Source organism: Silene latifolia, chromosome Y, assembly GCF_048544455.1.
Source record: "Silene latifolia isolate original U9 population chromosome Y, ASM4854445v1, whole genome shotgun sequence".
Lineage (NCBI taxonomy): Eukaryota > Viridiplantae > Streptophyta > Magnoliopsida > Caryophyllales > Caryophyllaceae > Silene > Silene latifolia.
The window spans coordinates 195592480-195620479 of record NC_133538.1 but is presented as its reverse complement, the minus strand read 5'-3'; the positions used below and the strand labels follow the sequence as shown (position 1 = coordinate 195620479).

Here is a 28000-nt window from a genome sequence, read left to right as displayed (position 1 = left end):
TACCTACCTTATCAAAGCTCCATCAATGGCGGGCAACTCCATAACATCACACCATAACCAACACCACTCAAACTCCATTTCACACCTCCTCCCTAAAACCGCATACTCCTATTGCAAATCCCCTTCCTTCACTGTCTCAATCTCCGCCGTTTTCATTGGCGGCGACGCCTGTTTTTACTGCGTTGCACTGGTCACAATTACGCCGTCTCACCTTATATACTTCCCGGAGCTCCGTCGAAGTTACTCATCATTCTCGACGACTGTCTTTCAGGTTCAATTCGTTTCTTTGCCTTATTCAATGATTTTCCTATTTAATTGAATTCATGGTCTATTTTGTCTGATACAAAGCCATCCATTTGCCGTATGAGTTTGTCTAACATGTGACTTTGCCTTATTCAATGATTTGGCCAATTTCTGATTTTCATAATTGTCTATTTTCCATTCAACGCCTTTTTGAGTCAAATACTGGATAAAGAGAGCAAGCTCAATGAATTGTGCCTTACATAAGTAGAAACCATGTTTAATATTGTATGAATCATTGAGATAGTTTAATTATTTTGGAAATCCTTTTGGCTTTTGATGTACTTTATTTTGCTACAGTTTGATGTTTGGGCCAGATCTATGCGGTACACAGACAAAGAAATTTCATGTCATAGTCTCCTACAAGGGCCAAAGTTACCCAATCAGGAAGGATCTCGAATGTGAAACAGACAAACTAACACACTTCTACACATTTATAATTCGACCTGATGCAACATATAGTGTGCTGGTCGACAACCGTGAAAAAGATTCAGGAAGTCTGTACACGGACTGGGATATACTCCCTCCTAGAAAAATTAAGGATGTTAAAGCTAAAAAGGTGAGAACTTGCGAGAAACTCAAATATTTTTGGATGATTTTTGGTATTTTTTATTGTTGTTTAACTGTTAATTCACCTGCCTATGATTTGGCTAATGCCTCAGCTAAACTTTTGTAAGGACATTACTCTAAGGGTCCGTTTGGATACAATTTTAGGAGGGAAGGGGAGGGGAGGGGAGGGGAAGTGAGGGGAGGTGAAGGGAGGGGAGAGAAGGGGAGGGTTAATGGGATGTGGGTGTTTGGATAACAAAAATTATGAAGGGAAGTGGAAGGGGAGGAAGGAGGGAGATGAAGAATGGATGGAGGATTGAAGGATCTTCTTTGATAATTAGAAATCAAATAATATTTTCTTTCCAAATCTTGTCACCCTGGAAAGATTATAGTTTGTTACATGAAGGAAAATAAGTCCTCTCATTTCTCTCCCCTTCCATTTCCTTTCTCCCATATTTTTTATCCAAACAAAGGAAATTAAATCCCTCCCTTTCCCTCCCCTCCCCTTCTCTCCAATTCCTTCAATCCAAACGGACCCTAAAAGAAAAAGTTGCTAAAGATGACTATTTCCAAGGTCACTATGAACATGATGTAGGCACAGAAAATTTATTAATGTGCCGAATAAATAAAATAAATCAATTGAATCTGAGTTAATATTAAATTTTAGCTCAATTTAATTAATTTGCCCCGATTGAATGAAATACGGATCGATTCGTGTTACAAAATGGGTTATCCGGATCATTAAACCCGAAAAAGATCAAATTTGGGCCAAGTTCACTAATAAACCCATAAATGGGTCTGTGAATGTCAAAGTCCACCAAGGGGAATTAAAACTCTATAAATAGAGCTATTCCCATTCATTTCAAAGTTAGAGAAATCATAATCATAAAATTCAGAGAGAAGAAGACACAAAAGCTCTATAAATTCCCTCTGCAAGACACCTCTGCAAGCAGTCAACAAGCACACCAAAAACCGTGCCGCCGCCCAAGAAATTCAAGTTCAAGCTACAACATTCAAGAGAGAACAAGTCGCAGTGACCCTCTCAAGAATACAAATCGACACCTCCTACAGAGTGCATACAACCTCTACAGGTGTCATTCAAATACAACGTTCGCGCCTCTACTACAGACATCATTTTCGTGATCTACTACGACATTTAGAATCAGAGGATACATTAGAGATTGTACACATAAACTTTCTGATATTAATAAAAATTCATTTGTTTCTTATTTTGTATTACATTTATTTTGCGATACAAAATTTGTTGGTGAACCCGACGTGAAGATCTCTACCTCTCATCTCTACTGCTGTTTTATTCAAGTCTACCAAAACAAGAAGATGTCTACTAAGCAAAGCATCTCCTCCAGTCCATCCAAGAAGACCTACGCAGATATCCTGCAGGGTACCCCCATTCTTGTCGCTACCTCCTTGCTACGCAACGCGATCGGTTTAGGCATCTCCACAAGGGGAATGGCGAAGAAGGTCTATCAATGCCGCTTTTGCCGCTGCCTACGCTCGCACACGTCCCAACTAGGCCGCGCAAGTTCTATGTCGCCTCCATAGTCGCTGCAAGCACTCTGGCGCTTCTAGCTGCCTCTTCTCCTTCACGCGAGGAGACTAGAAGTGTTAAGGTTGACAAGAAGGCTTCTCCTTGCAAACCCAAAGCATCGCCAAAGAAGAAAAAAACCTCAACTCCTAACGTTGCTTCAGTCATGGTGATAAGTGGCGATACTCTTGAGGATCGAATGCAGAAAATGAATGATCTCCTTGAAAAGATGATGAAGGAGAATGAAGAAAAGAACAAGAAAATTGATGAGCTCCAAAAAGAGGTGGTGACACTCCGTGACAGGAAGGCCGAGAGCGAGCATGGTGACACCGATAGGGATGTTGATAGCGATAGAGAAGTTGGCGAGGATAGGGAAAAGCCAAAGAATGAGATCAAGAACTTCACCAAGAGAAGTCGCAGGAGTTAATAGCCAAGACGATCAAGTGTCAGTTAGATGATAGCTCGACAAGTAGTGAACGCTACATCAAGCCTTACACTAAGAGGATTGACAACTGCGCATGCCATCCGGCTATCGGCCTCCAAAATTTCAACAGGTTCGACGGAAGGGGAACCCAAAGCAACACATCGCCCACTTCGTCGAGACATGCAATAATGTTTGGAATGTAAGGTGATCGTTTGGTGAAGCGGCTTCGTTCGTTCGCTCAAAGGGATCGCGTTCAACTGGTACACGTATCCGGATTCGAGTCAATTGACAACCGGGGTCGCATGGAAGATGAATTCCTCAACGATTCTACTGAAGACCGGCGTGTCGTCGGATGAGCGAATTGACAAAGACAACTCAATGGCGGGATGAGCCCGCTGTCGATTACATCAACAGTGGCGTGCGCCGAGTCTGGAATGCAAGGATCGCTTAAGTGAAGCGTCAGCAGTTGAAATGTGCGTCAACGGGATGAAATGGGACATTCTTTACATCCTGAAAGGGATCATGCCAAAGAGCTTCCAAGACCTGGCTACCCGCGCCCATGACATGGAGATCACAATCAAAGAACATGGTAGTGCTCGACCAAGTTCTTCTAAGGTGCCAAGTGAAAAGAAGGAGTTCAAGAAAACTGATAAGAACTCCAAATTATCGACAAAGGAAACAATGGTCGTCGAAACCAAAGAAGGTGCACTGTCAAAATCTCGTCAAAGCCTAAGTATGAAAAGAAGAAAGAGTCATTCTCTTACAACTACCAACGAGACAAGCCTACATTGAAAGAGTTGCAGGCTAAGAAATATCCATTCCCGATTCGACTTGTCCTAATGCTTGATGACCTCTTGGAAAAGAAGGTTATACAATTGCCGAGTCCAAGCGCCCGAGCAAGCAAACAAGACAAACGATCCCAATTATCATCGTTATCATAGGTCGGTGAGTCATCCTATTGAAAAGTGTATAACACTCGAGGAGAAGATCATGCAGCTCTCCAAGGAAGGGAAGATCATTCTTGACTTGGAGGACACAGTAACCACAAATCAAACTACTGTAGTCCTGGAGCAACTTGACGAGCCAATTATACGGCAAGGATAATGTGTGTATATGTTGCAGTTCAGAAGTTTTGAGCATGTGGCATTACAGATCCAAGGGTCATTGCCGTCGCTACCTCCAATGTCATTGGAAGAAAAACTACCTCCTCAGAATAAGAATGAGGAAAAGAAGCATGAAGATGACGATGAAGGTTGGACTTTGGTTACGCGCAAGAAGTCAAAGAAACAAACAAGACAGATAGTGCAACCTGTTCACCGTCGAAGAAAACAATCAAAGAAGACTAAACCTCGCAAGACGAAGGGAAAGAAAAAGCCCAAAACAGTGATCAAACCACATGTCTTGCCTATCGATGTACTTGAGCAAAAACCACCGAGTCCCGTCACCTTAAAAGAATTCTTCCCACAAGACTTCTTAAACAAGGTTACCGTGTGCACCGTCTCAGCTACGGAAAGTGGTGATGATAAAAAGAAGATAGAGGAAGGAGGCCCGGATGATGCGGTATTGCACAACATTGCATTCTCGAAAAGGAGAACGAAATAGTGGCTGCTCTTGACGCCCTTCCTACAAACATGGGATGGAAGCAAATCTCTCATCTAACTAAAGAGAAGCGTCACCGATAATTCAAGGACTTGAGAAGCCCGAGTTGTATGCGGCAAGATGAAAGAAAAAATTGAGCCTCTTGAGCAATCAACTGGATGTGTCTCATGCAATGCAGCCTTGAGTTTTTCAGATGAGGATTTACTTCTTGGATCCAAGCCTCACAACAGCCACTTTATGTGTCCGGTACATACGGGGCAAAAGGTCAAGCGCATTTTAATAGATGGAGGCTCAAGAGTCAATCTCATGCCAAAAGCTACCATGAACGAATTAGGGATCACGATGGATGAACTCTCCGGTGAGTCGAACAATGATTCATGGTTTCAACTTGAATGGGAGCGCGCGATTGGCATGATCCGCGTGAACCTTACCATGGGTGATCTTTCTTCCGACACATTGTTCCATGTCATGGATGACAAGACATCGTTCAAACTATTCTTTGGGACGACCTTGGAAGCACGAAAACGGAGTTGTCGCCTCAACCCTCCATCAATGCTTGAAATATTATCGTGGTGGTGAAAGGAAGATGATGAGCGGAGACGCCAAACCCTTCTCTAAGGTCGACTCTTTCTTCGCTGATGCAAAATTCTTTGAAGAGAATGGTACTTCCAGTGAGTTCATGCCAACCACCATCTCTTCAACAGGAAAAAGGGGTAAGCGGGAAAAGAACATTATCAAAGAAGATAGTCTTTGCAAGTCCCGCTAAAGAAAATGATGTTAAGAAAGATGTAGACAAGGCCAAGAAAACAGCTACTCTGTTGCGTCACCCAAGAAGCAAGAGACGCCGCAGAAAACTACACCACCAGTACTACGCTACATCCCAAAGTCTCGCCGCAAAGATGGGGAGAGTCCTTTTGCAGAGTGTCTAATACCAAAGATAGAACCTAAGGATAAAAAGTCAAGTCTGGTGTTCAAGCAGGAATGGGTGGCCAAAGTCGTTACACCTCTACCAAGTGCATCTCAAACGAAGATTGTGAGACCTCCTCCGAATGGTTTCGTCTGTTCATCCAGTCAATCATCAAGTGAGGAAAACAAGGGGATATTTGATTCCAACGCTTACAAGCTACTTGCGAAGGCTGGATATGACTTTACAAATCCGACTCCTCTCGGCAAAGTTATAGAAGTTGAGCCGTACGGTCTTAACAAAGCGCAACATGAAGTGTTCAAGCAAGATGGGAGCTTCATGGTGACCAGGGCCGGGCTCGGATATGAGTCTCCTGCGCCTGTGAAGATTGGTGCTCGTAGAAAAGGGGCTCTGCGTCTTCTCAAAGACATCTCGGAGAAGAGGTCAAAGAAAATAAAGGAGAGGAAAAGATACATCCATCTTCAGTCTTCGATCGAATAAGTCCACCTGCAGAGAAGTGTCGTCCTTCTATATTTACAAGGCTAGGGAGACCAAGTGTTTCAACCAAACACATTTCTGTCTTTACCAGGCTTGGCAATCAAGGAGAAAGTAAAGTCAAAGTATCAACACTTTCTTTGCGCACAAACAAGAAGGGTGCAATACATGAACGCTTGGGCGGTCCATCAAAGACAGTCTTCAGTCGACTAGGGGCTCCCAAGAAGAATAGCGGTGAGGGTCGTCCTCTCTCAACTTCTACAACACCAAATGAAGAAGAAGTAAGAGTAAGCGATGACTTGAGAAGCGCAATACCATCTCGCATGAAGCGTATGCAAGTAGTGGATATCATCCAAAGATGAGCCACTCAAAGCAAGGAGGCGCATACTAGTTCTCACAGCCCGTCAAAAATGTTGAGCCTATTCCTTCATCTTCACGTCCTTCTGGTGTAAAGAAGCCAGGAGATTTAGAAGTTACAACGTCGTCATATCACATCACAAGAGAAGAGATACCCGACGAGAATGAAGAAGTTGAGGCCGATGAGGCCCCGAAACACTTGAAGACGGGGCAATCGATTGGGATGAACTCAAGGAACTCAATTTGGGAACTACAAGATCCTCGCCCCATTTATGTCGATGCTCTGTGACTAAGGAAGAAGAAGAGGAGTACTACAAGTTGTTGGTCGAATACAAGGATGTCTTCGCTTGGAGCTATAAGGAGATGCCTGGACTCAACCCAAAAATTGCAGTTCATCGTCTAGCAATCAAGAAAGGCACCAATCCCAAAAAGCAACCTCAACGTCGTTTCAGTAGAGCTTGTACTTAAATTGAAAAGGAAGTCAATAAACTCATTGAAGCAGGTTTCATTCGAGAAGTCAAATATTCTACCTGGATAGCAAACATTGTCCCGATCGAAAGAAGAATGGACAGCTGCGCATATGTGTCGACTTCAGAGACCTTAATGATGCATGCCCGAAGGATGACTTCCCTTTGCTAGTTCTGAGTTGATGATTGACGCAACCACCGGTCATGAAGCCCTATCATTCATGGATTGTCTTTTGTTACAATCAAATACATATGGCACCTGAAGATCAAGAAGCAACAGGTTTTCGAACCCCAAAAGGGATCTTCTGCTACACAGTCATGCCGTTTGGATTGAAGAATGCTGGCGCTACGTACCAACGCGCAATGCAAAAGATCTTTGATGACATGCTGCATAAAACAATAGAGTGTTATGTTGATGACGTGGTTGTCAAATCAAAGAAAAGAGAAGACCATATCAAAGACCTTCGAACCGTCTTTGAAAGACTTAGAAAATGTCAACTCAAGATGAATCCACTCAAGTGCGCATTTGGAGTCACATATGGGAAGTTTTAGGTTTTGTGGTCAGGCATAGAGGCATTGAAATTGACCAAACAAAAATCAAAGCTATCAACGAAATGCCGGAACCAAAGACATTGAAAGAGTTGCGCGGATTGCAAGGACGTTTGGCATACATCCGAAGGTTCATCTCTAACTTAGCCGGGCGTTGCCCGTTTTAGCCATCTCATGAAAAAGGATGCTCCATTTCAATGGGATGAAAAATGCAAAAATGCTTTTGATAGCATCAAGAAGTACTTGGCCGGTAGCGCCGATCTTTGGGGCACCAATTCCGGAAGGCCACTTGTCCTCTACATTGCGGCAAAAGACAAGAACGCTCACCGGGGTGCAATGTGTGCTCAAGAAATTGAAGACCGCAAGGAGAGAGCACTCTACTACCTAAGTCGTACCTTGGTTGGAGCTGAGTTGAACTACGCGCCTATAGAGAAGATATGTCTTGCTTTGGTGTTTGCCATCCAGAAGTTGAGGCACTACATGCGGCGCATACCATACATGTGGTCTCAAAAGTCGATCCAATCAAGTACATACTCTCAAGACCGTCTTGTCGGAAGACTTGCGAAATGGGCAATGTTGCTTAAGCGGATGACTTGGTTTTCGTGCCTCAAAAGGTCAGAAAGGTCAAGCTATCGCCGACTTCTTTGCTTTGATCATCCGATTACCCGGTGGAGTGGGAAATTTCAGATGACCTCCCAGGAGAAGAAATTTTCTACGTGGATGTTCTGCCTCCATGGCAGATGTACTTTGATGGTGCTGCAAGGCAAGATGGAGCTGGAGCGGGAGTTGTGTTTGTAACTCCACAAAATCATCTCATGCCATATGCCTTTACACTTACTCAGTTGTGCACGAATAATATGGCAGAATACCAAGCTCTTATACTCGGCCTTCAAATGGCGATTGAAATAGGCGTCAGGGATATGGACATCTACGGAGACTCGGAGTTAGTGGTCAACCAAGTCCTTGGTGAATATGAAGTGAAAAAGGAAGACTTGATTCCCTACCATCAACGGGCATTACGACTACTGAATCAACTTGACGACATCCATGTTGGTCATGTACCAAGGAGTGCCAATAAGTTGGTGTAACACCCCGGTTTATAAAAGAAGTCCTCGTCAAGACATTCTCTAATAAAACGGACTGTTACCATCTCGGTTTCCCGAGGTAGTGAATAACAAATTAAACTCCAAGGCAATTTATATAATATTTTAACTTAATTATTACAAATCCTCTTTTCAACTCAAATTACAAGAACTGACATAAATAAAAGTGAAAGTCTTCTAAATGATGATCTAGCTACTAAGCCGTCTGATCCAATGTCTCACGCCCATCCAGCTCCCGTTCCATCTCTTAAACCTGTCAAGTCTGCTCCCCATAAAACGGTTCATCACGGTGTTCGCGAATACACGTGGTCAACCACGAGGTTGAGTAGGGAAAACAATAAAACAATAAAATATGATATGCATGATACTCCGTCACCTCCATCTCCATCTCAACTCATCACACACATCTCATACCCCGAACGCCCACCATACCGATCCCTAGACTATATATCGACCAAAGTCGATCGCGCTCCTTGTTGAGGACACCAGGCAAGTCTGCGAGAACCCGCTTTGAGGGCCTTATCACAACATCATCATCACCGCACCACATCACCACAACATCCTCCATCTCCAATGCATATGAATGCTCAAAAGAAATGAATGCAACACAATATATATATATATATATATATAATGAACTGATAAATCATAAAATCATGCCAGTTACCCGATGTTGCGATATCATACTCAATATGATCAATTCAGTCAATCACCTTCCGTATATATAAATCGTACTTAAATCAACAACCAGAAATCAAGTCAACACAATTCAACAACAACGATAATAGGACAAGTGTATTTCCCTACCTCAAAGTGCCAAAATTCCAATTAAGCGATTAAGCGATCCGTAAAGTAAAGCAATGAATTTGATTATCGATCCTTCACGAATCCGTCACCTAAAACAATTATAATATTTATAATTACTAACTACTAAATATAGACATCTCCCAAAATAGAAGCTTTCCCGAAATACATTCCCAACACCAACTTATGCCCAACTGGTAACTAAAATAACCCGATTAGTATCTCAATTCGACTTCCCAAGATAGAAAGTTATTAAAGTATAATTTCTTAAAATGGAAACCTTCCCGATATAGTAACTTTCCACTTTAACCATCCACTCAAAATCCATCTCTAATTATTTAAACGACTCGGGGATTAAATTAAATAAATTATTTAATTGACTCGGGAATAATTTATTTAAATGACTCGGGAATTAAATTAAATAACTAATATGATAATAAAATATTAAACGAATTAAACGTTTTAAGAAAACCCGAATCAAACATAAAACAATTCAACAACCCGACTTAAAACCCGTCTTTAATCATTTTCATTAAATAACTCGGAATTAAATTAATTAATTAAGCATGTGACCCATTATCGAAATATAACGATTAACTATCACGAACCCGTTTCAAAACTAAAAACAACTCGTCACCTACACCACCCCCTTCACACGCACTCACCCACCACCACAGGCCACCGTGAGGCCGTGTCAACCACCAGCCTCAACACCCACTCGACCCGACCACCGGAACCACCCCCACTGGGTCGACCCTTGCTTAGGCGCGTCAAAACCATGGCCGCCATTTGGCCTGGTTCACCACCACGCCTCACCAAACACCCTCTGAACCTCTTCCTACAACCACCGCAATTGTTACTTAACCCCTGCCAAACCACCACGACCTTGCTCTCTGCCAGCCCACGAACCCAGACACCGTGGCACCACCACTTCGACCTCCCCCGAGTCCACGGTGGTGCCACCCCAAACCTAGCCATTCTAAACTCCCCTGAAAACCGCATCTGAAACCCGTTTGCTACCCCTGTCAATGCCGCCTTTCACAACCATTATCACCACCTAAAACCACCTCAACAACCACCACCCTACTCGACCCTTACCACCCTACCCATATACCCCGACAACCACCACCAGAAACACCTCTAACAGACACGCAACCACCCACAGAACCCGACATAAAAGTGAAAACAGAGGAGGGAGTTTAAATCCTTACCTTGCCGCCACCACAAAAGCCACCACGGCCACCCACGGCCGTCGACAAACACCTCTAGCTCATCCTTGCTGCGCCGCCAACACCTATGCTCTCTCTCTCTCTCTCTCTCTCGTTTTGCGTGAAGGCTGCCATTTCAGCTGAGGAAAGGAGGGAGGCGGGTTGAGGGAGGCGGGTTGAGGGAGGCTGTTTAGGGTAGTGTACTATTAGGGTTAGGGTACTTATTAGGGTTTAGGGTTAATTGGGCTTTAGGTTTAATGGGCTGAACATATATTGGGCCAACTTAAATGGGTCAGTTCACAATTCGTATTTCTTATAAACCCGTCTCAATTAACTCACGATAGCTTAACGTAATTATCGATTAACATTTAACCCGACATAATTAGTAATATAAATTGTATAATAATTAATATATAATAATATCCATTTAATTTATTATATAAAAATACGGGGTATTACAGTCTTCCCCCCTTAAAATGAACTTCGTCCCGAAGTTCGCTCCCGTACCCAAACCTCAAAAGGGTATTGTATATTGTACATACGGACGTCACGTATTTCTAACACGGTTAACACACACTTTTGACACATCAATTAAACATAACAAATACGGAATGTTACATTCTGCCCTCCTAAAAATAAACTTCGTCCCGAAGTTTAACTCATCTTCACTTAACCCAATTAACTACAACTAATAACTACCTGCGAACACAAATATATAACAACTATATAATCATCTGAGAACACCGTCATCTTCCATCTAAATTCCGATCTCAAACTCAAATAACTCAATCACCATGGTCTCACTGGACCGCAAATGTAACTCGGCACAAAGGCCCCACAACTCATAACTCAATACCAGTAGTTTAACTTATACTCTCCTTTTACACATCAACCAACTAAAGAAGTAGGAACAAAATATATAGAACGCATTTGCATAGGTACCCCCACAACGAAATATCCACTTGATCAAGACTACGATCTACAAACAAGTGTAACATAAACCTTAAGATTTTACAATCCTACCCAACTAAAAACATGGTTACGTCCTCGTAACCTTCATTATTATAACTAAAGTTCTCAACTACTGCTAATAACTGAAAGAGGATAAGAGATTCTCAACTCACGCTCAAGTTAACTAGTCCTTACCAAAGACAATCGATATACAAGCTCTCACAAGGAAGCTACTGTTACCCGTAAAAATCATTAGTAATTATTCATCTCACCAGTCCTTGTAATCTCCTACTTTTAGAAACATAGGGGATCAATCAAAGATAAGGAAAGAATTAGGGTCAACACTTTGATAAATCGATTTATGAAAATTTATAACCTAATAGGTCCATCGACTTTCCTTTACATAATTGTACTGATTTTAGGTCAAGACACGAATCATCAATAAAATGAAGACAAACCCGGTTTAGTACATATCATCTTTGAAATATTTTTAATCCTCATAACAAAGGGTTTGGTATTTATTCATGAATGACGAAAGCACATTGCTTGGCAAATTTTTACAAACTTATTGGTCGAGTCAAACAAGCGAGTAAACAAATGATATTTGGAAAGTTAACATACAAGACTATCTTACATAAAATTTCGTTCTTGGTTTTAAATATATTTTGACTGCACCCGACACAATGACATAAAAAATTAATGTATTTAACTACGCCAATTTACAAATATTTGTTACCTGTCATGCTAATATTAACATACCATGTTGACACACAACTCACTTAATTCACCACATTACATTTCCCGTCTTGACATTCGTAACTAACCACAACCCACCAATTCGCTACATGAACAAACCACATGACTAGATTAACTCACTACTTGTGACTCCGTTCTAGTTTCATTCCCCCCGACTAGCAAAATTATGAACCATGCAACCAGACATTGGCTGGAAATCTCATTCTGAATTTATACTCATACGACAAAATTGAACTTCATTTTAAAAACTTTTACTTTCTTACTGGACGGTGAATAATTTGCTTAACATAATCTTATAACAGGTAGTCATAGAATCCATTTACGACACTACGAAACTCAAAATCAGATAAACTTAATTCAATTCCTTTAAACAAACAAGTTTAGGTGTCGACTCATATATCGTAATTTACGGTTCATCTTATTCATTTCAGTCCTATCTTTATTAGTAAACGACTATTACCTCAATCATCGAGATTTTAGTTGCACTTCTTTATTCGATTATATTCACTACTCAATTAAACGTAACTATAACGACTATCATTTAAACCAACGCATATCGTGTGAATCATCAAAGGGTTATTCCATTATAATTGCTAATATAATTATCATAAACAATTTTATTAAAAATATAATTGATAGTAACGACTCGAGAATATAGATATGTCAAATGTCGTGCTGAAATTGCAAAAATCATTTTAGCATTTTATGACAATATAATAACAAACATATTCAATAATGAATAACAACACGGTTTATTATCATGTTATAGGTTTTAGGTTCAATTGAAATAATTTAATGCAATGAAAGTAATAAGTATAACTTTAGGCACACAACTCACATGAAAGTCTTTAAAACTCAGATGACATCCTACATGGGTGGACATTTAGACACGATCATTACTACCATCCATGTGTAAACATTTAAACATAATTATTATAATTATTCATGTGAGTATATTAGCACAATTAAATTAATATTTAACGCCATCAACTTTACCAAGATATGACCATTTAGTTTTATATTTATATATATCCGACCACTATGCAAATATGATGAATACGCCAGAGATATTACAACATGCCAAATGTATATAAAATATGCAAACAACTGGACTCGTATAAAATATTTCACCCTTGATTAAAAATTAATTTAAGCTATTCAATTTTTTTTTTTTTTTTTTTTCTCATACTATCATGCCAACCATGTTATCAACTAAACTTTAATTGTATCACTTGTTAAGATACATAACTACTGGACATGCGTGCTACTATCATCATATAAGGACATTATCAATTCACATTACTAAAGCTCATGAATTAACCAATCAATTGTATGAAAATTCAACATAGAACGCACATTTTAAATGTTTTGATTTACGTTGTAACTTCCAAAAATCACGAATAAATAACTGTTCGATTAAAACTTGATTCATATTACTTTTATAAACACGGTGAGTTCAAAACACAGGGAAAAGAGTTAGGTTTAAAGCACAAGAATTCCATTTTTTTTAAAGAATTTTACAACTCAGTTGGTCCAACCAAACATGTGACAGCTATTGGTCCAAAACTTGGGTCAGTTTGCAAAACTTATTATTTAATATCGAGACATCAAGATTTTTCGTGGCTTATTAATTTGAAAACATATGCGACTCTTTTGATCGATGGAGTTGGAATTATGCAAAAATTATTAATACAATTTAAATGAGGATTTTTACAAAATCGTTGGTCGAACATTACTGCACAGGAACTTCCTAACCACAGCTCACTAAAATATTTATTACTCCTAATCCGTGTATCATATAAGCATGACACCAATCGTCAAATGGACACTAACTCCCAAGGCTATCTCTCATATAATTTTCATCCATAGGCAATAAACAGAAAAGAAATGGCAGTAAGGTCAATTAATGGGTAACATCAACCAAAACGAGTTTTATCACTAAGTCATTCATTTTCTATGTCCCAATTCTTACAACTATACTATCGATACTAATATATCGTAACTTAAATCTAACACTGTATACTTCGTAACATCTACCCCATAGAATCAGTTCGCATCTCGACCTACTCCTCACGTCTAATCATGATTGCTATGACTAAAAACATGCAATTCAATAGTGTTTCTAATTACTATCACAATACTATACTAGCATGGCTTTGGGATCACATAACCGCATATTACTTAGTCATAGTAGTGCTATCAACACATCATTCATACAAATTACTTACCGTAGCGTTGTCCTGCAATAATCAATGTATCAATCAATTAACACTTAGGCAACGATAGAGGAATTTCCTGTTCAACCTCAAGCAACTTTTCTACCCTTTCTCTCATATACACTCGGGGTTTCCGGTCAACTGAGAGGGCCACATGTTCGGTGTGAGGGGGCCCCTAACTCATACCTTACCTTAGTGTGCTCCTACAGTTCTATCCCGGGTTCATTTTATTTAGACACATCCTATGTTCATTGGGCTCATTGGTTTAGGCCTGAGGATCGTTCGCTCTGATATCACTTTGTAACACCCCGGTTTATAAAAGAAGTCCTCGTCAAGACATTCTCTAATAAAACGGACTGTTACTATCTCGGTTTCCCGAGGTAGTGAATAACAAATTAAACTCCAAGGCAATTTATATAATATTTTAACTTAATTATTACAAATCCTCTTTTCAACTCAAATTACAAGAACTGACATAAATAAAAGTGAAAGTCTTCTAAATGATGATCTAGCTACTAAGTCGTCTGATCCAATGTCTCACGCCCATCCAGCTCCCGTTCTATCTCTTAAACCTGTCAAGTCTGCTCCCCATAAAACGGTTCATCACAGGTGTTCGCGAATACACAGGGTCAACCACGAGGTTGAGTAGGGAAAACAATAAAACAATAAAATATGATATGCATGATACTCCGTCACCTCCATCTCCATCTCAACTCATCACACACATCTCATACCCGAACGCCCACCATACCGATCCCCGTAGACTATATATCGACCGAAGTCGATCCGCGACTCACGGTGAGGACACCAGGGCAAGTCTGCGAACCCGCCCGGGCCTTATCACAACATCATCATCACCGCACCACATCACCACAACATCCTCCATCTCCAATGCATATGAATGCTCAAAAGAAATGAATGCAACACAATATATATATATATATAAAATGAACTGATAAATCATAAAATCATGCCAGTTACCCGATGTTGCGATATCATACTCAATATGATCAATTCAGTCAATCACCTTCCGTATATATAAATCGTACTTAAATCAACAACCAGAAATCAAGTCAACACAATTCAACAACAACGATAATAGGACAAGTGTATTTCCCTACCTCAAAGTGCCAAAGAATTCCAATTAAGCGATTAAGCAGTCCAGAAAGTAAAGCAATGAATTTGATTATCGATCCTTCACGAATCCGTCACCTAAAACAATTATAATATTTATAATTACTAACTACTAAATATAGACATCTCCCAAAATAGAAGCTTTCCCGAAATACATTCCCAACACCAACTTATGCCCAACTGGTAACTAAAATAACCCGATTAGTATCTGACCCGACTTCCCAAGATAGAAAGTTATTAAAGTATAATTTCTTAAAATGGAAACCTTCCCGATATAGTAACTTTCCACTTTAACCAGTCCCGACTCAAAATCCATCTCTAATTATTTAAACGACTCGGGGATTAAATTAAATAAATTATTTAATTGACTCGGGAATAATTTATTTAAATGACTCGGGAATTAAATTAAATAACTAATATGATAATAAAATATTAAACGAATTAAACGTTTTAAGAAAACCCGAATCAAACATAAAACAATTCAACAACCCGACTTAAAACCCGTCTTTAATCATTTTAATTAAATAACTCGGAATTAAATTAATTAATTAAGCATGTGACCCATTATCGAAATATAACGATTAACTATCACGAACCCGTTTCAAAACTAAAAACAACTCGTCACCTACACCACCCCCTTCACACGCACTCACCCGCCACCACAGGCCACCGTGAGGCCGTGTCAACCACCGACCCAACACCCACTCGACCCGACCACCAAAGAACCACCCCCACCAAGTCGACCCTCGCCGGCGCGTCAAACCATGGCCGCCATTTGGCCTGGTTCACCACCACGCCTCACCAAACACCCTCTGAACCTCTTCCTACAACCACCGCAATTGTTACTTAACCCCTGCCAAACCACCACGACCTTGCTCTCTGCCAGCCCACGAACCCAGACACCGTGGCACCACCACTTCGACCTCCCCCGAGTCCACGGTGGTGCCACCCCAAACCTAGCCATTCTAAACTCCCCTGAAAACCGCATCTGAAACCCGTTTGCTACCCCTGTCAATGCCGCCTTTCACAACCATTATCACCACCTAAAACCACCTCAACAACCACCACCCTACTCGACCCTTACCACCCTACCCATATACCCCGACAACCACCACCAGAAACACCTCTAACAGACACGCAACCACCCACAGAACCCGACATAAAAGTGAAAACAGAGGAGGGAGTTTAAATCCTTACCTTGCCGCCACCACAAAAGCCACCACGGCCACCCACGGCCGTCGACAAACACCTCTAGCTCATCCTTGCTGCGCCGCCAACACCTATGCTCTCTCTCTCTCTCGTTTTGCGTGAAGGCTGCCATTTCAGCTGAGGAAAGGAGAGAGGCGGGTTGAGGGAGGCGGGTTGAGGGAGGCTGTTTAGGGTAGTGTACTATTAGGGTTAGGGTACTTATTAGGGTTTAGGGTTAATTGGGCTTTAGGTTTAATGGGCTGAACATATATTGGGCCAACTTAAATGGGTCAGTTCACAATTCGTATTTCTTATAAACCCGTCTCAATTAACTCACGATAGCTTAACGTAATTATCGATTAACATTTAACCCGACATAATTAGTAATATAAATTGTATAATAATTAATATATAATAATATCCATTTAATTTATTATATAAAAATACGGGGTATTACAGTCTTCCCCCCTTAAAATGAACTTCGTCCCGAAGTTCGCTCCCGTACCCAAACCTCAAAAGGGTATTGTATATTGTACATACGGACGTCACGCATTTCTAACACGGTTAACACACACTTTTGACACATCAATTAAACATAACAAATACGGAATGTTACAGTTGGCTGACGCGCTTGCTAATCTTGCAGCCACTTTGGCACTGGGGGCAGAAGAGTCTATGCAAGTCCCAGTCTGCAATCGCTGGGCAGTATCTTTGCTTGAAGGAGAAGAAAATGTAGACACAACCAACATGATATGCGTCTACACAGCTGATGAAGATGATTGGCGTCAACCTATCATTGATTTCTTGGACCACCAAAAATTACCTGATGATCCCAGACACAAGGTGGAGATACGTCGATGTGCTCCAAAGTTTATTCACTATAAATGGACGCTCTACAGACGTTCTTTCTTAGGCCAATGGTTGAGGTGTCTAAGCATGGACGAAGCTGTTGAAGCAATGCATGAAGCTCACTCTGGAATTTGTGGCGCTCATCAATCTGGGCCTAAACTTCATGATCGCGTAAAGAGAATGGGGTATTACTGGCCAACCATGGTACAAGATTGTATGGACTTTGCGAAAAAATGTGAACCCTGTCAGTTCTACGCAAACTTCATACACCAACCGCCGGAGCCGTTGCATCCTACTGTTTCTTCTTGGCCCTTTGAAGCTTGGGGACTTGATGTTGTGGGACCTCTTACTCCAAAGGCCTCAAATGGACACGAGTATATCCTCGCTGCCACTGACTACTTCTCAAAATGGGCAGAAACCATCACACTACGGGAAGTGAAGAAAGAAAATGTTGTGGACTTCATTAGAACCCAAATCATCTACAGATATGGTGTACCTCAACGTATCACAACTGACAATGGGAAACAATTTTTCAACCATCTGATGACAAGTCTGGGAGAAAAATTCAAGTTCAAACAATACAAGTCATCCATGTACAATGCCTCTGCAAATGGTTTGGCTGAAGCCTTCAACAAAACCCTTTGCAACTTGTTGAGAAAAGTAATAGCAAAGTCAAAACGAGATTGGCATGAAAGGATTGGTGAGACATTGTGGGCGTATCGTACCACATACAAAACACCTACTCAGGCAACCCCGTATGCATTGGTGTATGGAGTAGAGGCCGTGTTGCCATTAGAATTGCAGATCCCTTCCTTGCGCATTGCCATTCAGGAAGGGCTCACAGAAGATGAAAATGACAAATTGCGTTTAGCAGAATTAGAGGCTCACGATGAAAAAAGATTAGAAGCTCAACAAAAACTCCAGTGCTATCAAGCAAGGTTGTCACGCGCATTCAACAAAAAGGTGCGCCCTCGTTCTTTCCAAGTAGGAGACCTTGTTCTTGCGGTACGAAGACCAATCATCACCTCTCACAAGCCAGTTGGTAAATTCACCTCTAAGTGGGATGGTCCATACATAGTACAGGAGGTCTACACGAATAGTGCTTAAAAAATTGTGGATGAAGATGGCGTTCGTGTAGGCCCAATCAATGGGAAATTTCTGAAACGTTACTATTCTTAAGCCTCAACAGTGAGGGCTCCTAAGCAAGAGTTTAAACTGCACACCAAAGCTCCTAAGTAAGAGGTTAAACTGCATACCCAAAAAAAAAATGTCCTTCCCTTTTATGAACTACGTCGGCTTGATCTTGTAAAGTGCTTCGTGCTTTTGCAGTACGTAGGCGCACTTGGTGAACATGTAGCTCAAGTGCAGCCACACTTCCAAACAAACATCATCCCTCTTTATGAACTACGTTGGCTTGATCTTGCAAGTTATCACCCCCGTCGACTTTGTGAGTACGTAGGCAATTTGGACAAACACTTTGTTCAAGTGCAAACACACCAAAATAAAACAAAAAAAAAATGCTCCTGGCCTGCAAGAGCCTAAATCAGAACGCGAAATCAAATTCATATCATGGACAATATAAATTTGAAGATCAACGAAAAATGAGCTAAAATGAAACAATCACACGCAGGTCTGCAATAAAAGAGATAACGATCAAGTTACATAGTAATAGTAATCTAAGCCTAAAATCTATGGATCAAAGTAAATTGAAGCACACATTTGCTCAAGAGACGCCCTTTGTTCTTCAATTGAAGCCTCCTCTTCGGCACTGGGGTAGCCTCAAGCTCTTCCAAAGTCTTTTCCGTAGTCTCAACCTGTGACTCCAAGTCGGTCAGGGTTCCAACTTTAGTCGCTATACTTTGTCAGAATCTCGCTTTCCATTTCTGCTTTGTTTCACTTCATTTCAAAGGCTAGTTATCTTCTTCTGAGTATCTGATAGTCGAAGAGATTCTGCTTCAAGGTCTTCTTGTACTCTACTATGATGTGCCTTCACTTCTTCAAGTTTACGGTGTTCTTTGAAGCTTATCCCTCTCCAAAGATTCGGGCGATGACGTTCGACCGCAAGTCAAGTCAAGGTAAGCATTGACGGCACCTACGTAAGAGTTAACTTGTTGTTCCAACGGGGTAGGATCGCCTTTGAGCCGCCGTATGCCCGCATAACACGCCTTAGCCTTCGCGCCACCGTTGCTTCCACTTCAAAAGTCTCGCATTCTTCAATTTTGTCGTAAACACAAGTGGCTACACCACGCAAGGCCTTCGTGAATATTCCCTCATAAGGTGAAGATGGACGAAACGAAGCTTCGGGAGGATCAAGGACATTCACAAACTTCGAAGGAGTCGATCCCGTCCTCAGGTTGCAAGGTGAGACCATGGTGATAGGAATAGGAGAGCGTAACACCGACGCTCACGGCACCCACAACGGAACTCCCTGTATGACCTTCTCGAGAACCAGACTCGTGAGCTTCACTGGAAGATGATATCTTTTTAAACTTGGAAAGTTCTTTCCCCTTTCGAGGCACGTACTCTCGAGTAGGCGGATCTAAATCTAATCCAGGATAATTGCAAGCTGCAGTTGACGCTCCCACCTCCAAAGCCACGTCACCTTGCTGTCAAAGATGCAAGTTAATTAGTTTGTTTCAAAAAAAAAATGTACCAGTGATAGAGAGGGCACACGTGAAGCACTAGAAACCCCGACAAACATCACTTCATCATCATTCGTATCTATGACATGTGCTTTCCTTTTCTCGCCACGTCCGTGCTTCGGATCAACATCAGATGCTGCATCACTATGGTATCCATCCCTGGCGCGGATACTTGTCTTGTTACATTTTTCATTGTGGCGTGATTTCAAAGGACGTTTGCCGCTGGGACCTTCCTTGTCCACGTGTGGATCACTCCCTTGTTTCCCTGGACAGGAGGTGAGTAGAAATTTTTTTATGTCCTTTCGAAGCTCGCCTATACCGGAAGTCTTCCACCATTCTCTAAATTTAGTGGTGGAACGTTCATACCAACGGATTGAATAAGTAGGAAGGACCACTATAGAGTAACTTTTCGAGAATAATAAAAGTTGCCAAAACTTCAATGCCTCGCGGCTGCTAACTCTACGTTGACTCGAAGCACGAGCTAACATATCAGGAACGTCTTGAATAAAGCCGAATATTCTGCTAAATCGGTGAGGATTATACGACTCTAGATAAAATGATTCACCCAGACGAAAAGGTAAATACGAAGAACGGAGAGAGACAAGATAACCAAACTTTATGGAATCAAGGTTGTCATCGTCACGGAGAACTTCAACCTTGTTTGGGTGTAATATGAAACAGTTATGTTCACTTCTCGGCCACCATAAATAAGGTCACGCGCTTCATCATCCGTGTAAGCTTTGGCTCCTTGAACGCGAGAATAAGCAACCATGGAAGGACCCGGAGGAGGTGATTATTTTGTGGTAAGCAGAAAAATAGTGTGCAAGCCAACCATATAGATAATGAGCCGGGAAGTATGATCTAGAGAATGCGGGGCTTGAAGATTTGACCATCTCATTTAAGCCTCGATAAATGCTCGCCAGAACGGGGATAGCTAGGCTGAATGTATTCCCCTTAGCCACAAACTAGCTATCTCAAAGGTACATGGCCTCGATTTTTCTTTCTTCACTCTCGGAAGGACGAACACGCACAACCAAAGATGACGTAAACGCAAAATAAATAGACTCGTCCTGTAAGACTTGTTGACGCCAACCTTATCAAACATAGCTTGCTCTGCAGGGGCCCATTCCGTTGGGCGCGTCGGAAGTTCTCCACTAAGATTTTGTGTTTTCTTTGGAAGGCCGCTGCTCTTTCGTGCTTTAGTATTAGGAGATTTATAAGTAATCGCTCTCTTGCACCAAAAGCTGATCCAATCCTCCGCTGTGACCTTGCGTTCATTTTTTGCTCGTCTCACAAGACGGCGAAAGGCGATGAATAAATAACTACGAGGCCCCTAGAACCGCCATTGCCTTGACCATCTCTCTGCATGAATCTTTTTAATTGCGGGACTGTTTCATCATAAATTTCCCATTAATAGGCAAGCCACCTAGTTTTTGAAGATCCCATAAAGAAATTGATAGCTCGCCCTCTTTGGTGTGAAGCGTATTGGTAGTATGACACCAACACTCGCAAAAGGCGCGTATGATGCGTGCATCCTTATTGTATGTGTATAAAGAAGCATAGATCATGAATCAATAGAAGCAGATGCCAAAATGTCGCTATAGCGGGATAACACGTCTTCGGTCCATTCCCAGTAACCTTCAATATAAGAGAATCCGCCATACATCTTCACATAGTTGCCACTCCACTTCGCACAACCTGATATGATATCTCGGCCAAGCAAGGAGAAATAATTAGAGGAATCACTTTTCGCTTCAAAAGTACTCTTCAAAATATGATTAGCGACGACGTGTCGCAAACGATCTCCAGTTTCTTTGACATATCTTTTTCAAAACATTTCTTGCTAACAAGGCTTGCCTCAGAACCATCTAAGTTGCGCAAGGACTCGCGGTTGATCAAGCAAGTTCCAGAAGCAGGAGCATCATTCTCTTCATCGACCAGAGAGAGATAAGTGACACTGTTTTGGCGTAGCTCCTTGAGATGTACCATTGTTACCTGCAAATAAAGGGGGAACAAGTCACTAGATGTATAATGAAAGTCAAAACGAAGGTGACATTCTTCTAAATCTTCATGCGGTCGACGAATCAGGTACATTGCATGATAACTCCAAAGGAGAATCGAAATGATCCGACCGGAATAGCTTCAAATCATCAAGCGGTCGACGAATCGGGTACATTGCATGATAACTCCAAAGGAGAATCGAAATGATCCGACCGGAATAGCTTCAAATCATCAAGCAGTCGACGAATCGGGTACATTGCATGATAACTCCAAAGGAGAATCGAAATGATCCGACCGGAGTAAATCCACGTTGGTTGATAAGCCAGATTTGAAATAACAATATAACCTGCGACAATGTTTCCAGCAAACAAATATACAAGAAAAGACGTGCCAACATGTACACATTACGTCCGAATAGTGTGGAAACAAGATAAAGGAACGTAAATGCTACCTTGAAAAAAAAACCTCGAATCAGCGCACACAAGTAGCGAGCTTGATACTGTAAAGTTCAACAGGAAAATTGGATGTTAGCAAAAGACAAATAAAGAGCACTCATCGGCCAAAATTTTCCACCTAATTAAATTAATGGTGTCAATTGTGGCCCACGCTTAATATCATCTAAGCTCATATTCAAAGACACTTTTAGATCAAATTAGCGATTTCTAGGCAAGATTTTGGTCAATCCGAGTCAAGAGCAAGCTTGATTTACAAAGGAAACGCATGAAATCAGGGGTGTAAACTCATATGATCGATTTCGGCAAAGCATAGTCAAGTTTACTTGATTATTAAACATGTACAGAATCACTCAGCGTGTATATATATATATATATATATATATATATATATATATATATATATATATATATATATATCACAATTTAATGATTCACAAACCAGATGCTGTCAAAATTACCTTGGCGAATATTCGACGGAGCAGCTCGGTATTTTCAAAAAAAAGGGGACAACTAAGTTGATAATCAGTTGAACAGACGGTATTTATGATCAAAATTACCATGCGTTTAGCGATACATGTCCAATTTTGTGCTCACGAGTGCAAATGAATCATTAACACACAAGATAAAACGGGTTCGAGAAGACAAAAGTAATGGCGAAAAGAACGAGATGAGCATACCTCAGCAACTCTTAATTGGGATTGTCGCAAAATTCGAAAAGCCTGGAAGAAATAGTTGTCTGTGAAATTCAGTCGAAAGCATGGTCAGTATAATGCAAAACCATGAACGTACATAAGCAAAGAGCATTAAAACCATTATCTGACACACACGGCACACCTACTAGCAATCAAACTTTGACGTGTAAAAGTAGTTAGTAGATATGAGAAATTGATTAGTACTCTTGTTTTACCATGGTAATATTGAAATTTTACACAAGAAAGAATGGAATTTTACACCTAATGTGCCGATCGGATGCCCTAATTCATACTGCTGAACGAAGTCGAGTTTTCAGGAAAACAACTTACTTGAAGTTTGCTGAAAAGGTTGAAAATCCAAAAGAAACAATTGGCCGTGTTAAGGAATTCAAAGTATATATTGTCAACATATTTCCAAATCAAAAAAGCTGAGATATACATGGCCACACTCAAGCAATATGAAGAAGAAAACTAAAAAAAAAAAAGACAAAAAGGAGTTACCTGTAGTCTAGGACGAAGATGAAAACACAAGATGGTGGTGTTATGTCGTTCAAGACTCAAGGCTGCAAGAGTATTTATAGGTATGGGCTGACTGTAACCCTAATCCCAACACAAAGCTTGTGGCCGAAGGTATAGAAACAAAGGAAATTAGGAAACGCCTTGGTGATAGAATTTGAGTTTTCCTAAAGCACCTAAGATGAATTTTGAGCCTAGCTATGTACGGGTCTTTCTTGTGAGCTTGGGCCTATAATTCACTATGCGAGATTGCAATGGTACGAACTTCATTGGACTATTATTAGCGAGCCGCGTCATGTGAACCAACGTTATGAAATTATGAAGGTGGCACACAACAAATTATAGGTTACAAAATGTATCTGCCAAGTCATAATGACAGGATGACGTCAAAAAAAGCTACCTTTACGACAAGTTTAGGTACGCACGACTTTCAAGTCAAAGAAAAAAGTCACTCGACAAATCAAAATACTGATAGAGTGACGTTTAAAACAAATGGGTCATCCTTACGACAAGTTTGGGTGCGCATAGACTTCCAAGTCAAAGTCAAAATGAATCGAGACCTCGCCACATCAAGACACTAAAAAGTGCACGTGACAAGGTCCCGAGGGGGCAATTTGTAGGCACAGAAAATTTATTAATGTGCCGAATAAATAAAATAAATCAATTGAATCTGAGTTAATATTAAATTTTAGCTCAATTTAATTAATTTGCCCCGATTGAATGAAATACGGATCGATTCGTGTTACAAAATGGGTTATCCAGATCATTAAACCCGAAAAAGATCAAATTTGGGCCAAGTTCACTAATAAACCCATAAATGGGTCTGTGAATGTCAAAGTCCACCAAGGGGAATTAAAACTCTATAAATAGAGCTATTCCCATTCATTTCAAAGTTAGAGAAATCATAATCATAAAATTCAGAGAGAAGAAGACACAAAAGCTCTATAAATTCCCTCTGCAAGACACCTCTGCAAGCAGTCAACAAGCACACCAAAACTGTGCCGCCTGCCCAAGAAATTCAAGTTCAAGCTACAACATTCAAGAGAGAACAAGTCGCAGTGACCCTCTCAAGAATACAAATCGACACCTCCTACAGAGTGCATACAACCTCTACAGGTGTCATTCAAATACAACGTTCGCGCCTCTACTACAGACATCATTTTCGTGATCTACTACGACATTTAGAATCAGAGGATACATTAGAGATTGTACACATAAACTTTAACTATTTACAATGTAGACTACTTGTCCTTAAAAGCTTCATGCAAAATATATAATACGACACATAATTTGATAAATTTGTGAAAACTTCTTTGTAAAGAATGTCCTTCGTTTGGCCTTGATACATTTGGTCTCTATCACGATAAGAATCTTAATCCCTTGGATGACGTTGTTTTTGACGCTTCTACGTAAAGGTGGTAATTACTAAAAACTCGTTTTAGCACTTAAATTCCAACATGATTAAGTGATTATCCCTGACTCTTGTTTATTGTCTAGCGTAGCATAGCCTCAATGTATATTGTCTTCGCTTAAGAATGAAAAGAATCTTTATATCCGAGGAAGTCATTCCTATGCTCGGTTCATTACCTTTTGCCAACTTTGGCACCCGTAATTATCTTCCTTTCTATTTCGAATTTCCCAAGGCGATTGATAATAAGACAATGTATCTTTAGATAGTCCTCTTACGGAGTTGATGTTCCTCAACAACATAACCGACATACCACACTTGGTAGAACATACCATTATGAGTTATGTTAAAAAATTCATCATGTATACTCCCTTCCCTTCTTAATAAACATCTTTCCATCAATTGCAAAACGTCGTTGATAACTTTGATTATTAATATGTCAAAATCATGGTCAAACTAATGTATTGACGACTAAAAAGCAATCCATAGGATTATTGCGAAGAGGATGACGTACATTAGTGTGAAATTACTAAAAGATAATGAATTTTGCTCCAAAGTCTAACGGGACAAAATACTCTACCAAGTCTCGAATAATAGGAAACAAAACGACTCCTAAAAGCAATGATGTTATACGAGCGAAGGGTCAAGATGAATGTAGGCTTTCTCATACCCATATTAATTAGAAAAATTACATGCCCTTAGTTGTCACAAGTAGAAATTTTCAAAACCATAGAACAACTTGTGTAGATCTTAAAATAGTTCGTTCTATATAAATGTTATATTCTCGCTTATTCTATAGTTTTCAAATATTTCTGATATTTTATTTACCCATATCAAGCTAGCACCCATTGTTGACATGATTTAAAATTCAGTTTGAGTCTGAAACTTTATTTATATTCGCTGCATCCAAGACAAAAGAGATATAATTGGACAATTATGATAGATTTTCCTTTTGATCAAAGTTGTTTTTTTCTTATTGTAGAGTTAACAATTTTCTTATATGGAACACTATTTATTTTGAACCAATTGCTTATTTATTCTATTTTTCATGATTATGATATATACGTACTTTGTGGAACAATGTCTCATTGCTAATATTTATTCTGAACCAATAGCTATTTATTTTATTAATCAAGTTTATAAAATTAAAAATGGAACATGAGATTAACTCCTAACAATAGGTTCAAAAGTAAGTAAACAAGGAACAAAAAAATATTAAAAAGAAATTAATTTGGTATTATGAAGGTCAAGAGATCATGAAATTAAAAATATCATATTTAGGCTCTGTTTCGAAAAAAAATAAGCTTAAATTTATCTGAACAAAACTTCATTTTTCTTTTTTTATTGTAAGTATTTTGTGGATAAATTATTTACCATAATAAGCGAATATGTGAGAAATAAGCTACCTGTTTTTTTTAATACTTCAATTTATAATATTAAATATGGAGTACTTACTATGTCCTTTTATGTCATATTATCAAAAAAAGCTATCTTTCGGTTAGTTTAAAAAGGAGTTTTTTATTTAATCGGTTAACTGATCGGTTCCGAATTTTCAGTTATCTTTTATGCTCGTTTTTTAGGTTTCAGTTAATTTTTATAATGAAATCTGAGATATAATACTCCGTATATGAATAAGGTGTATTGACATTAATATACCATATAATTAGTTACATAGTGTATTTTGAGTATGTAGTACCTACTATTTCGTGATGGTTAAATTACTTGGATATATGCTGATGGTATATATGAAATTTTGTAGTAGATGAAATTAAGTAATACTACTAATGCGTGAGTCTATAACCAATCATCAATTCATCATATGAATAACACTTGAGTTGTTTCATTGTTACACAAAAGCTTTGAGTTGTTTAAACCCCCAAATTCTACTTCAGTTTTTCTCGATTTCATTCCCCCATCTAATGATCTCCACATTCTTATAGAAAGTAAATTAGTTAAACAAAAATAGTACATATATAGATTAGTGAAATGTTTTATGTATTGATAACTTGAATGTATATGAAGGCATTTATGTTTATGATTTCTATACACACACTCCAATGATTAATTAGTGATAATATTTTGATGAAATCGTAATTTATACTTCGTGTAATTACATAAGATTACATTACATCATCTTAGCATAACACTTTAATAAATAAATTCATCTTTTATTCGCCAACTTCTTGAATTTTAATGCGAGAATACAAACTAAAAATGTATGAGACCATAAGTGGGGAAAGTAAATGTGATAACTTGAACTATTATGAATTTCTATTATCTATTTGATAATTTTAATCTACTTATATTAGGATAATTTTATCAAAATATATTTGATCTACTTATATTAGGATAATTTATTAAAATTTGTTTTAAATTACTAAGAAATTTACTTTTATTAGGATAATTTTATTTATTTAGCTTTTTCCGAAATCTACTCTTGTTAGGATTTCTAAAAAAGTTGGACTCTCTAATATCGCTTAAAAAGTTTCTACTTTATATATATATATTGATTGATTGATTGATTGATAGCAAAGGAGTTCTATATGCTTTCAAACATGTATTTAACATAATACTCCGTATATAAAAGAGATTATATTTAACATACAAAGAACTCCAAATCCGTTTACTCTCATCTTATTTGTTTCTTAGCCTTTTTATTTATTTTTCAAATACGTTAAATAAACTTTTATTTTGTTTATGATATTGATGTGTATATTTGTATGCTAATCGTAGCTTTGCTTATATACGGCCCAACGGCCGTATAAATATACTGATAGTGTAATTTGGTTAAAATTTCAGGTTCAATATGAAGTTGAGTGCATGTATAAATATATTGATAGTGTAATTTTGTTTTTTTTGTTCATGAATGTCGTGAAAAAAAAATAAA

At 39.4% G+C, this 28000-nt stretch overlaps 1 long non-coding RNA gene across 1 annotated transcript; it reads left to right on the top strand.

Annotated features, from left to right (window-relative positions):
- LOC141627658 (uncharacterized) lies at positions 1 to 28000 on the top strand. The gene is made up of 3 exons (XR_012537055.1): positions 1 to 271; positions 601 to 859; positions 27913 to 28000. It is a non-coding gene; the product is annotated as an uncharacterized LOC141627658 (long non-coding RNA).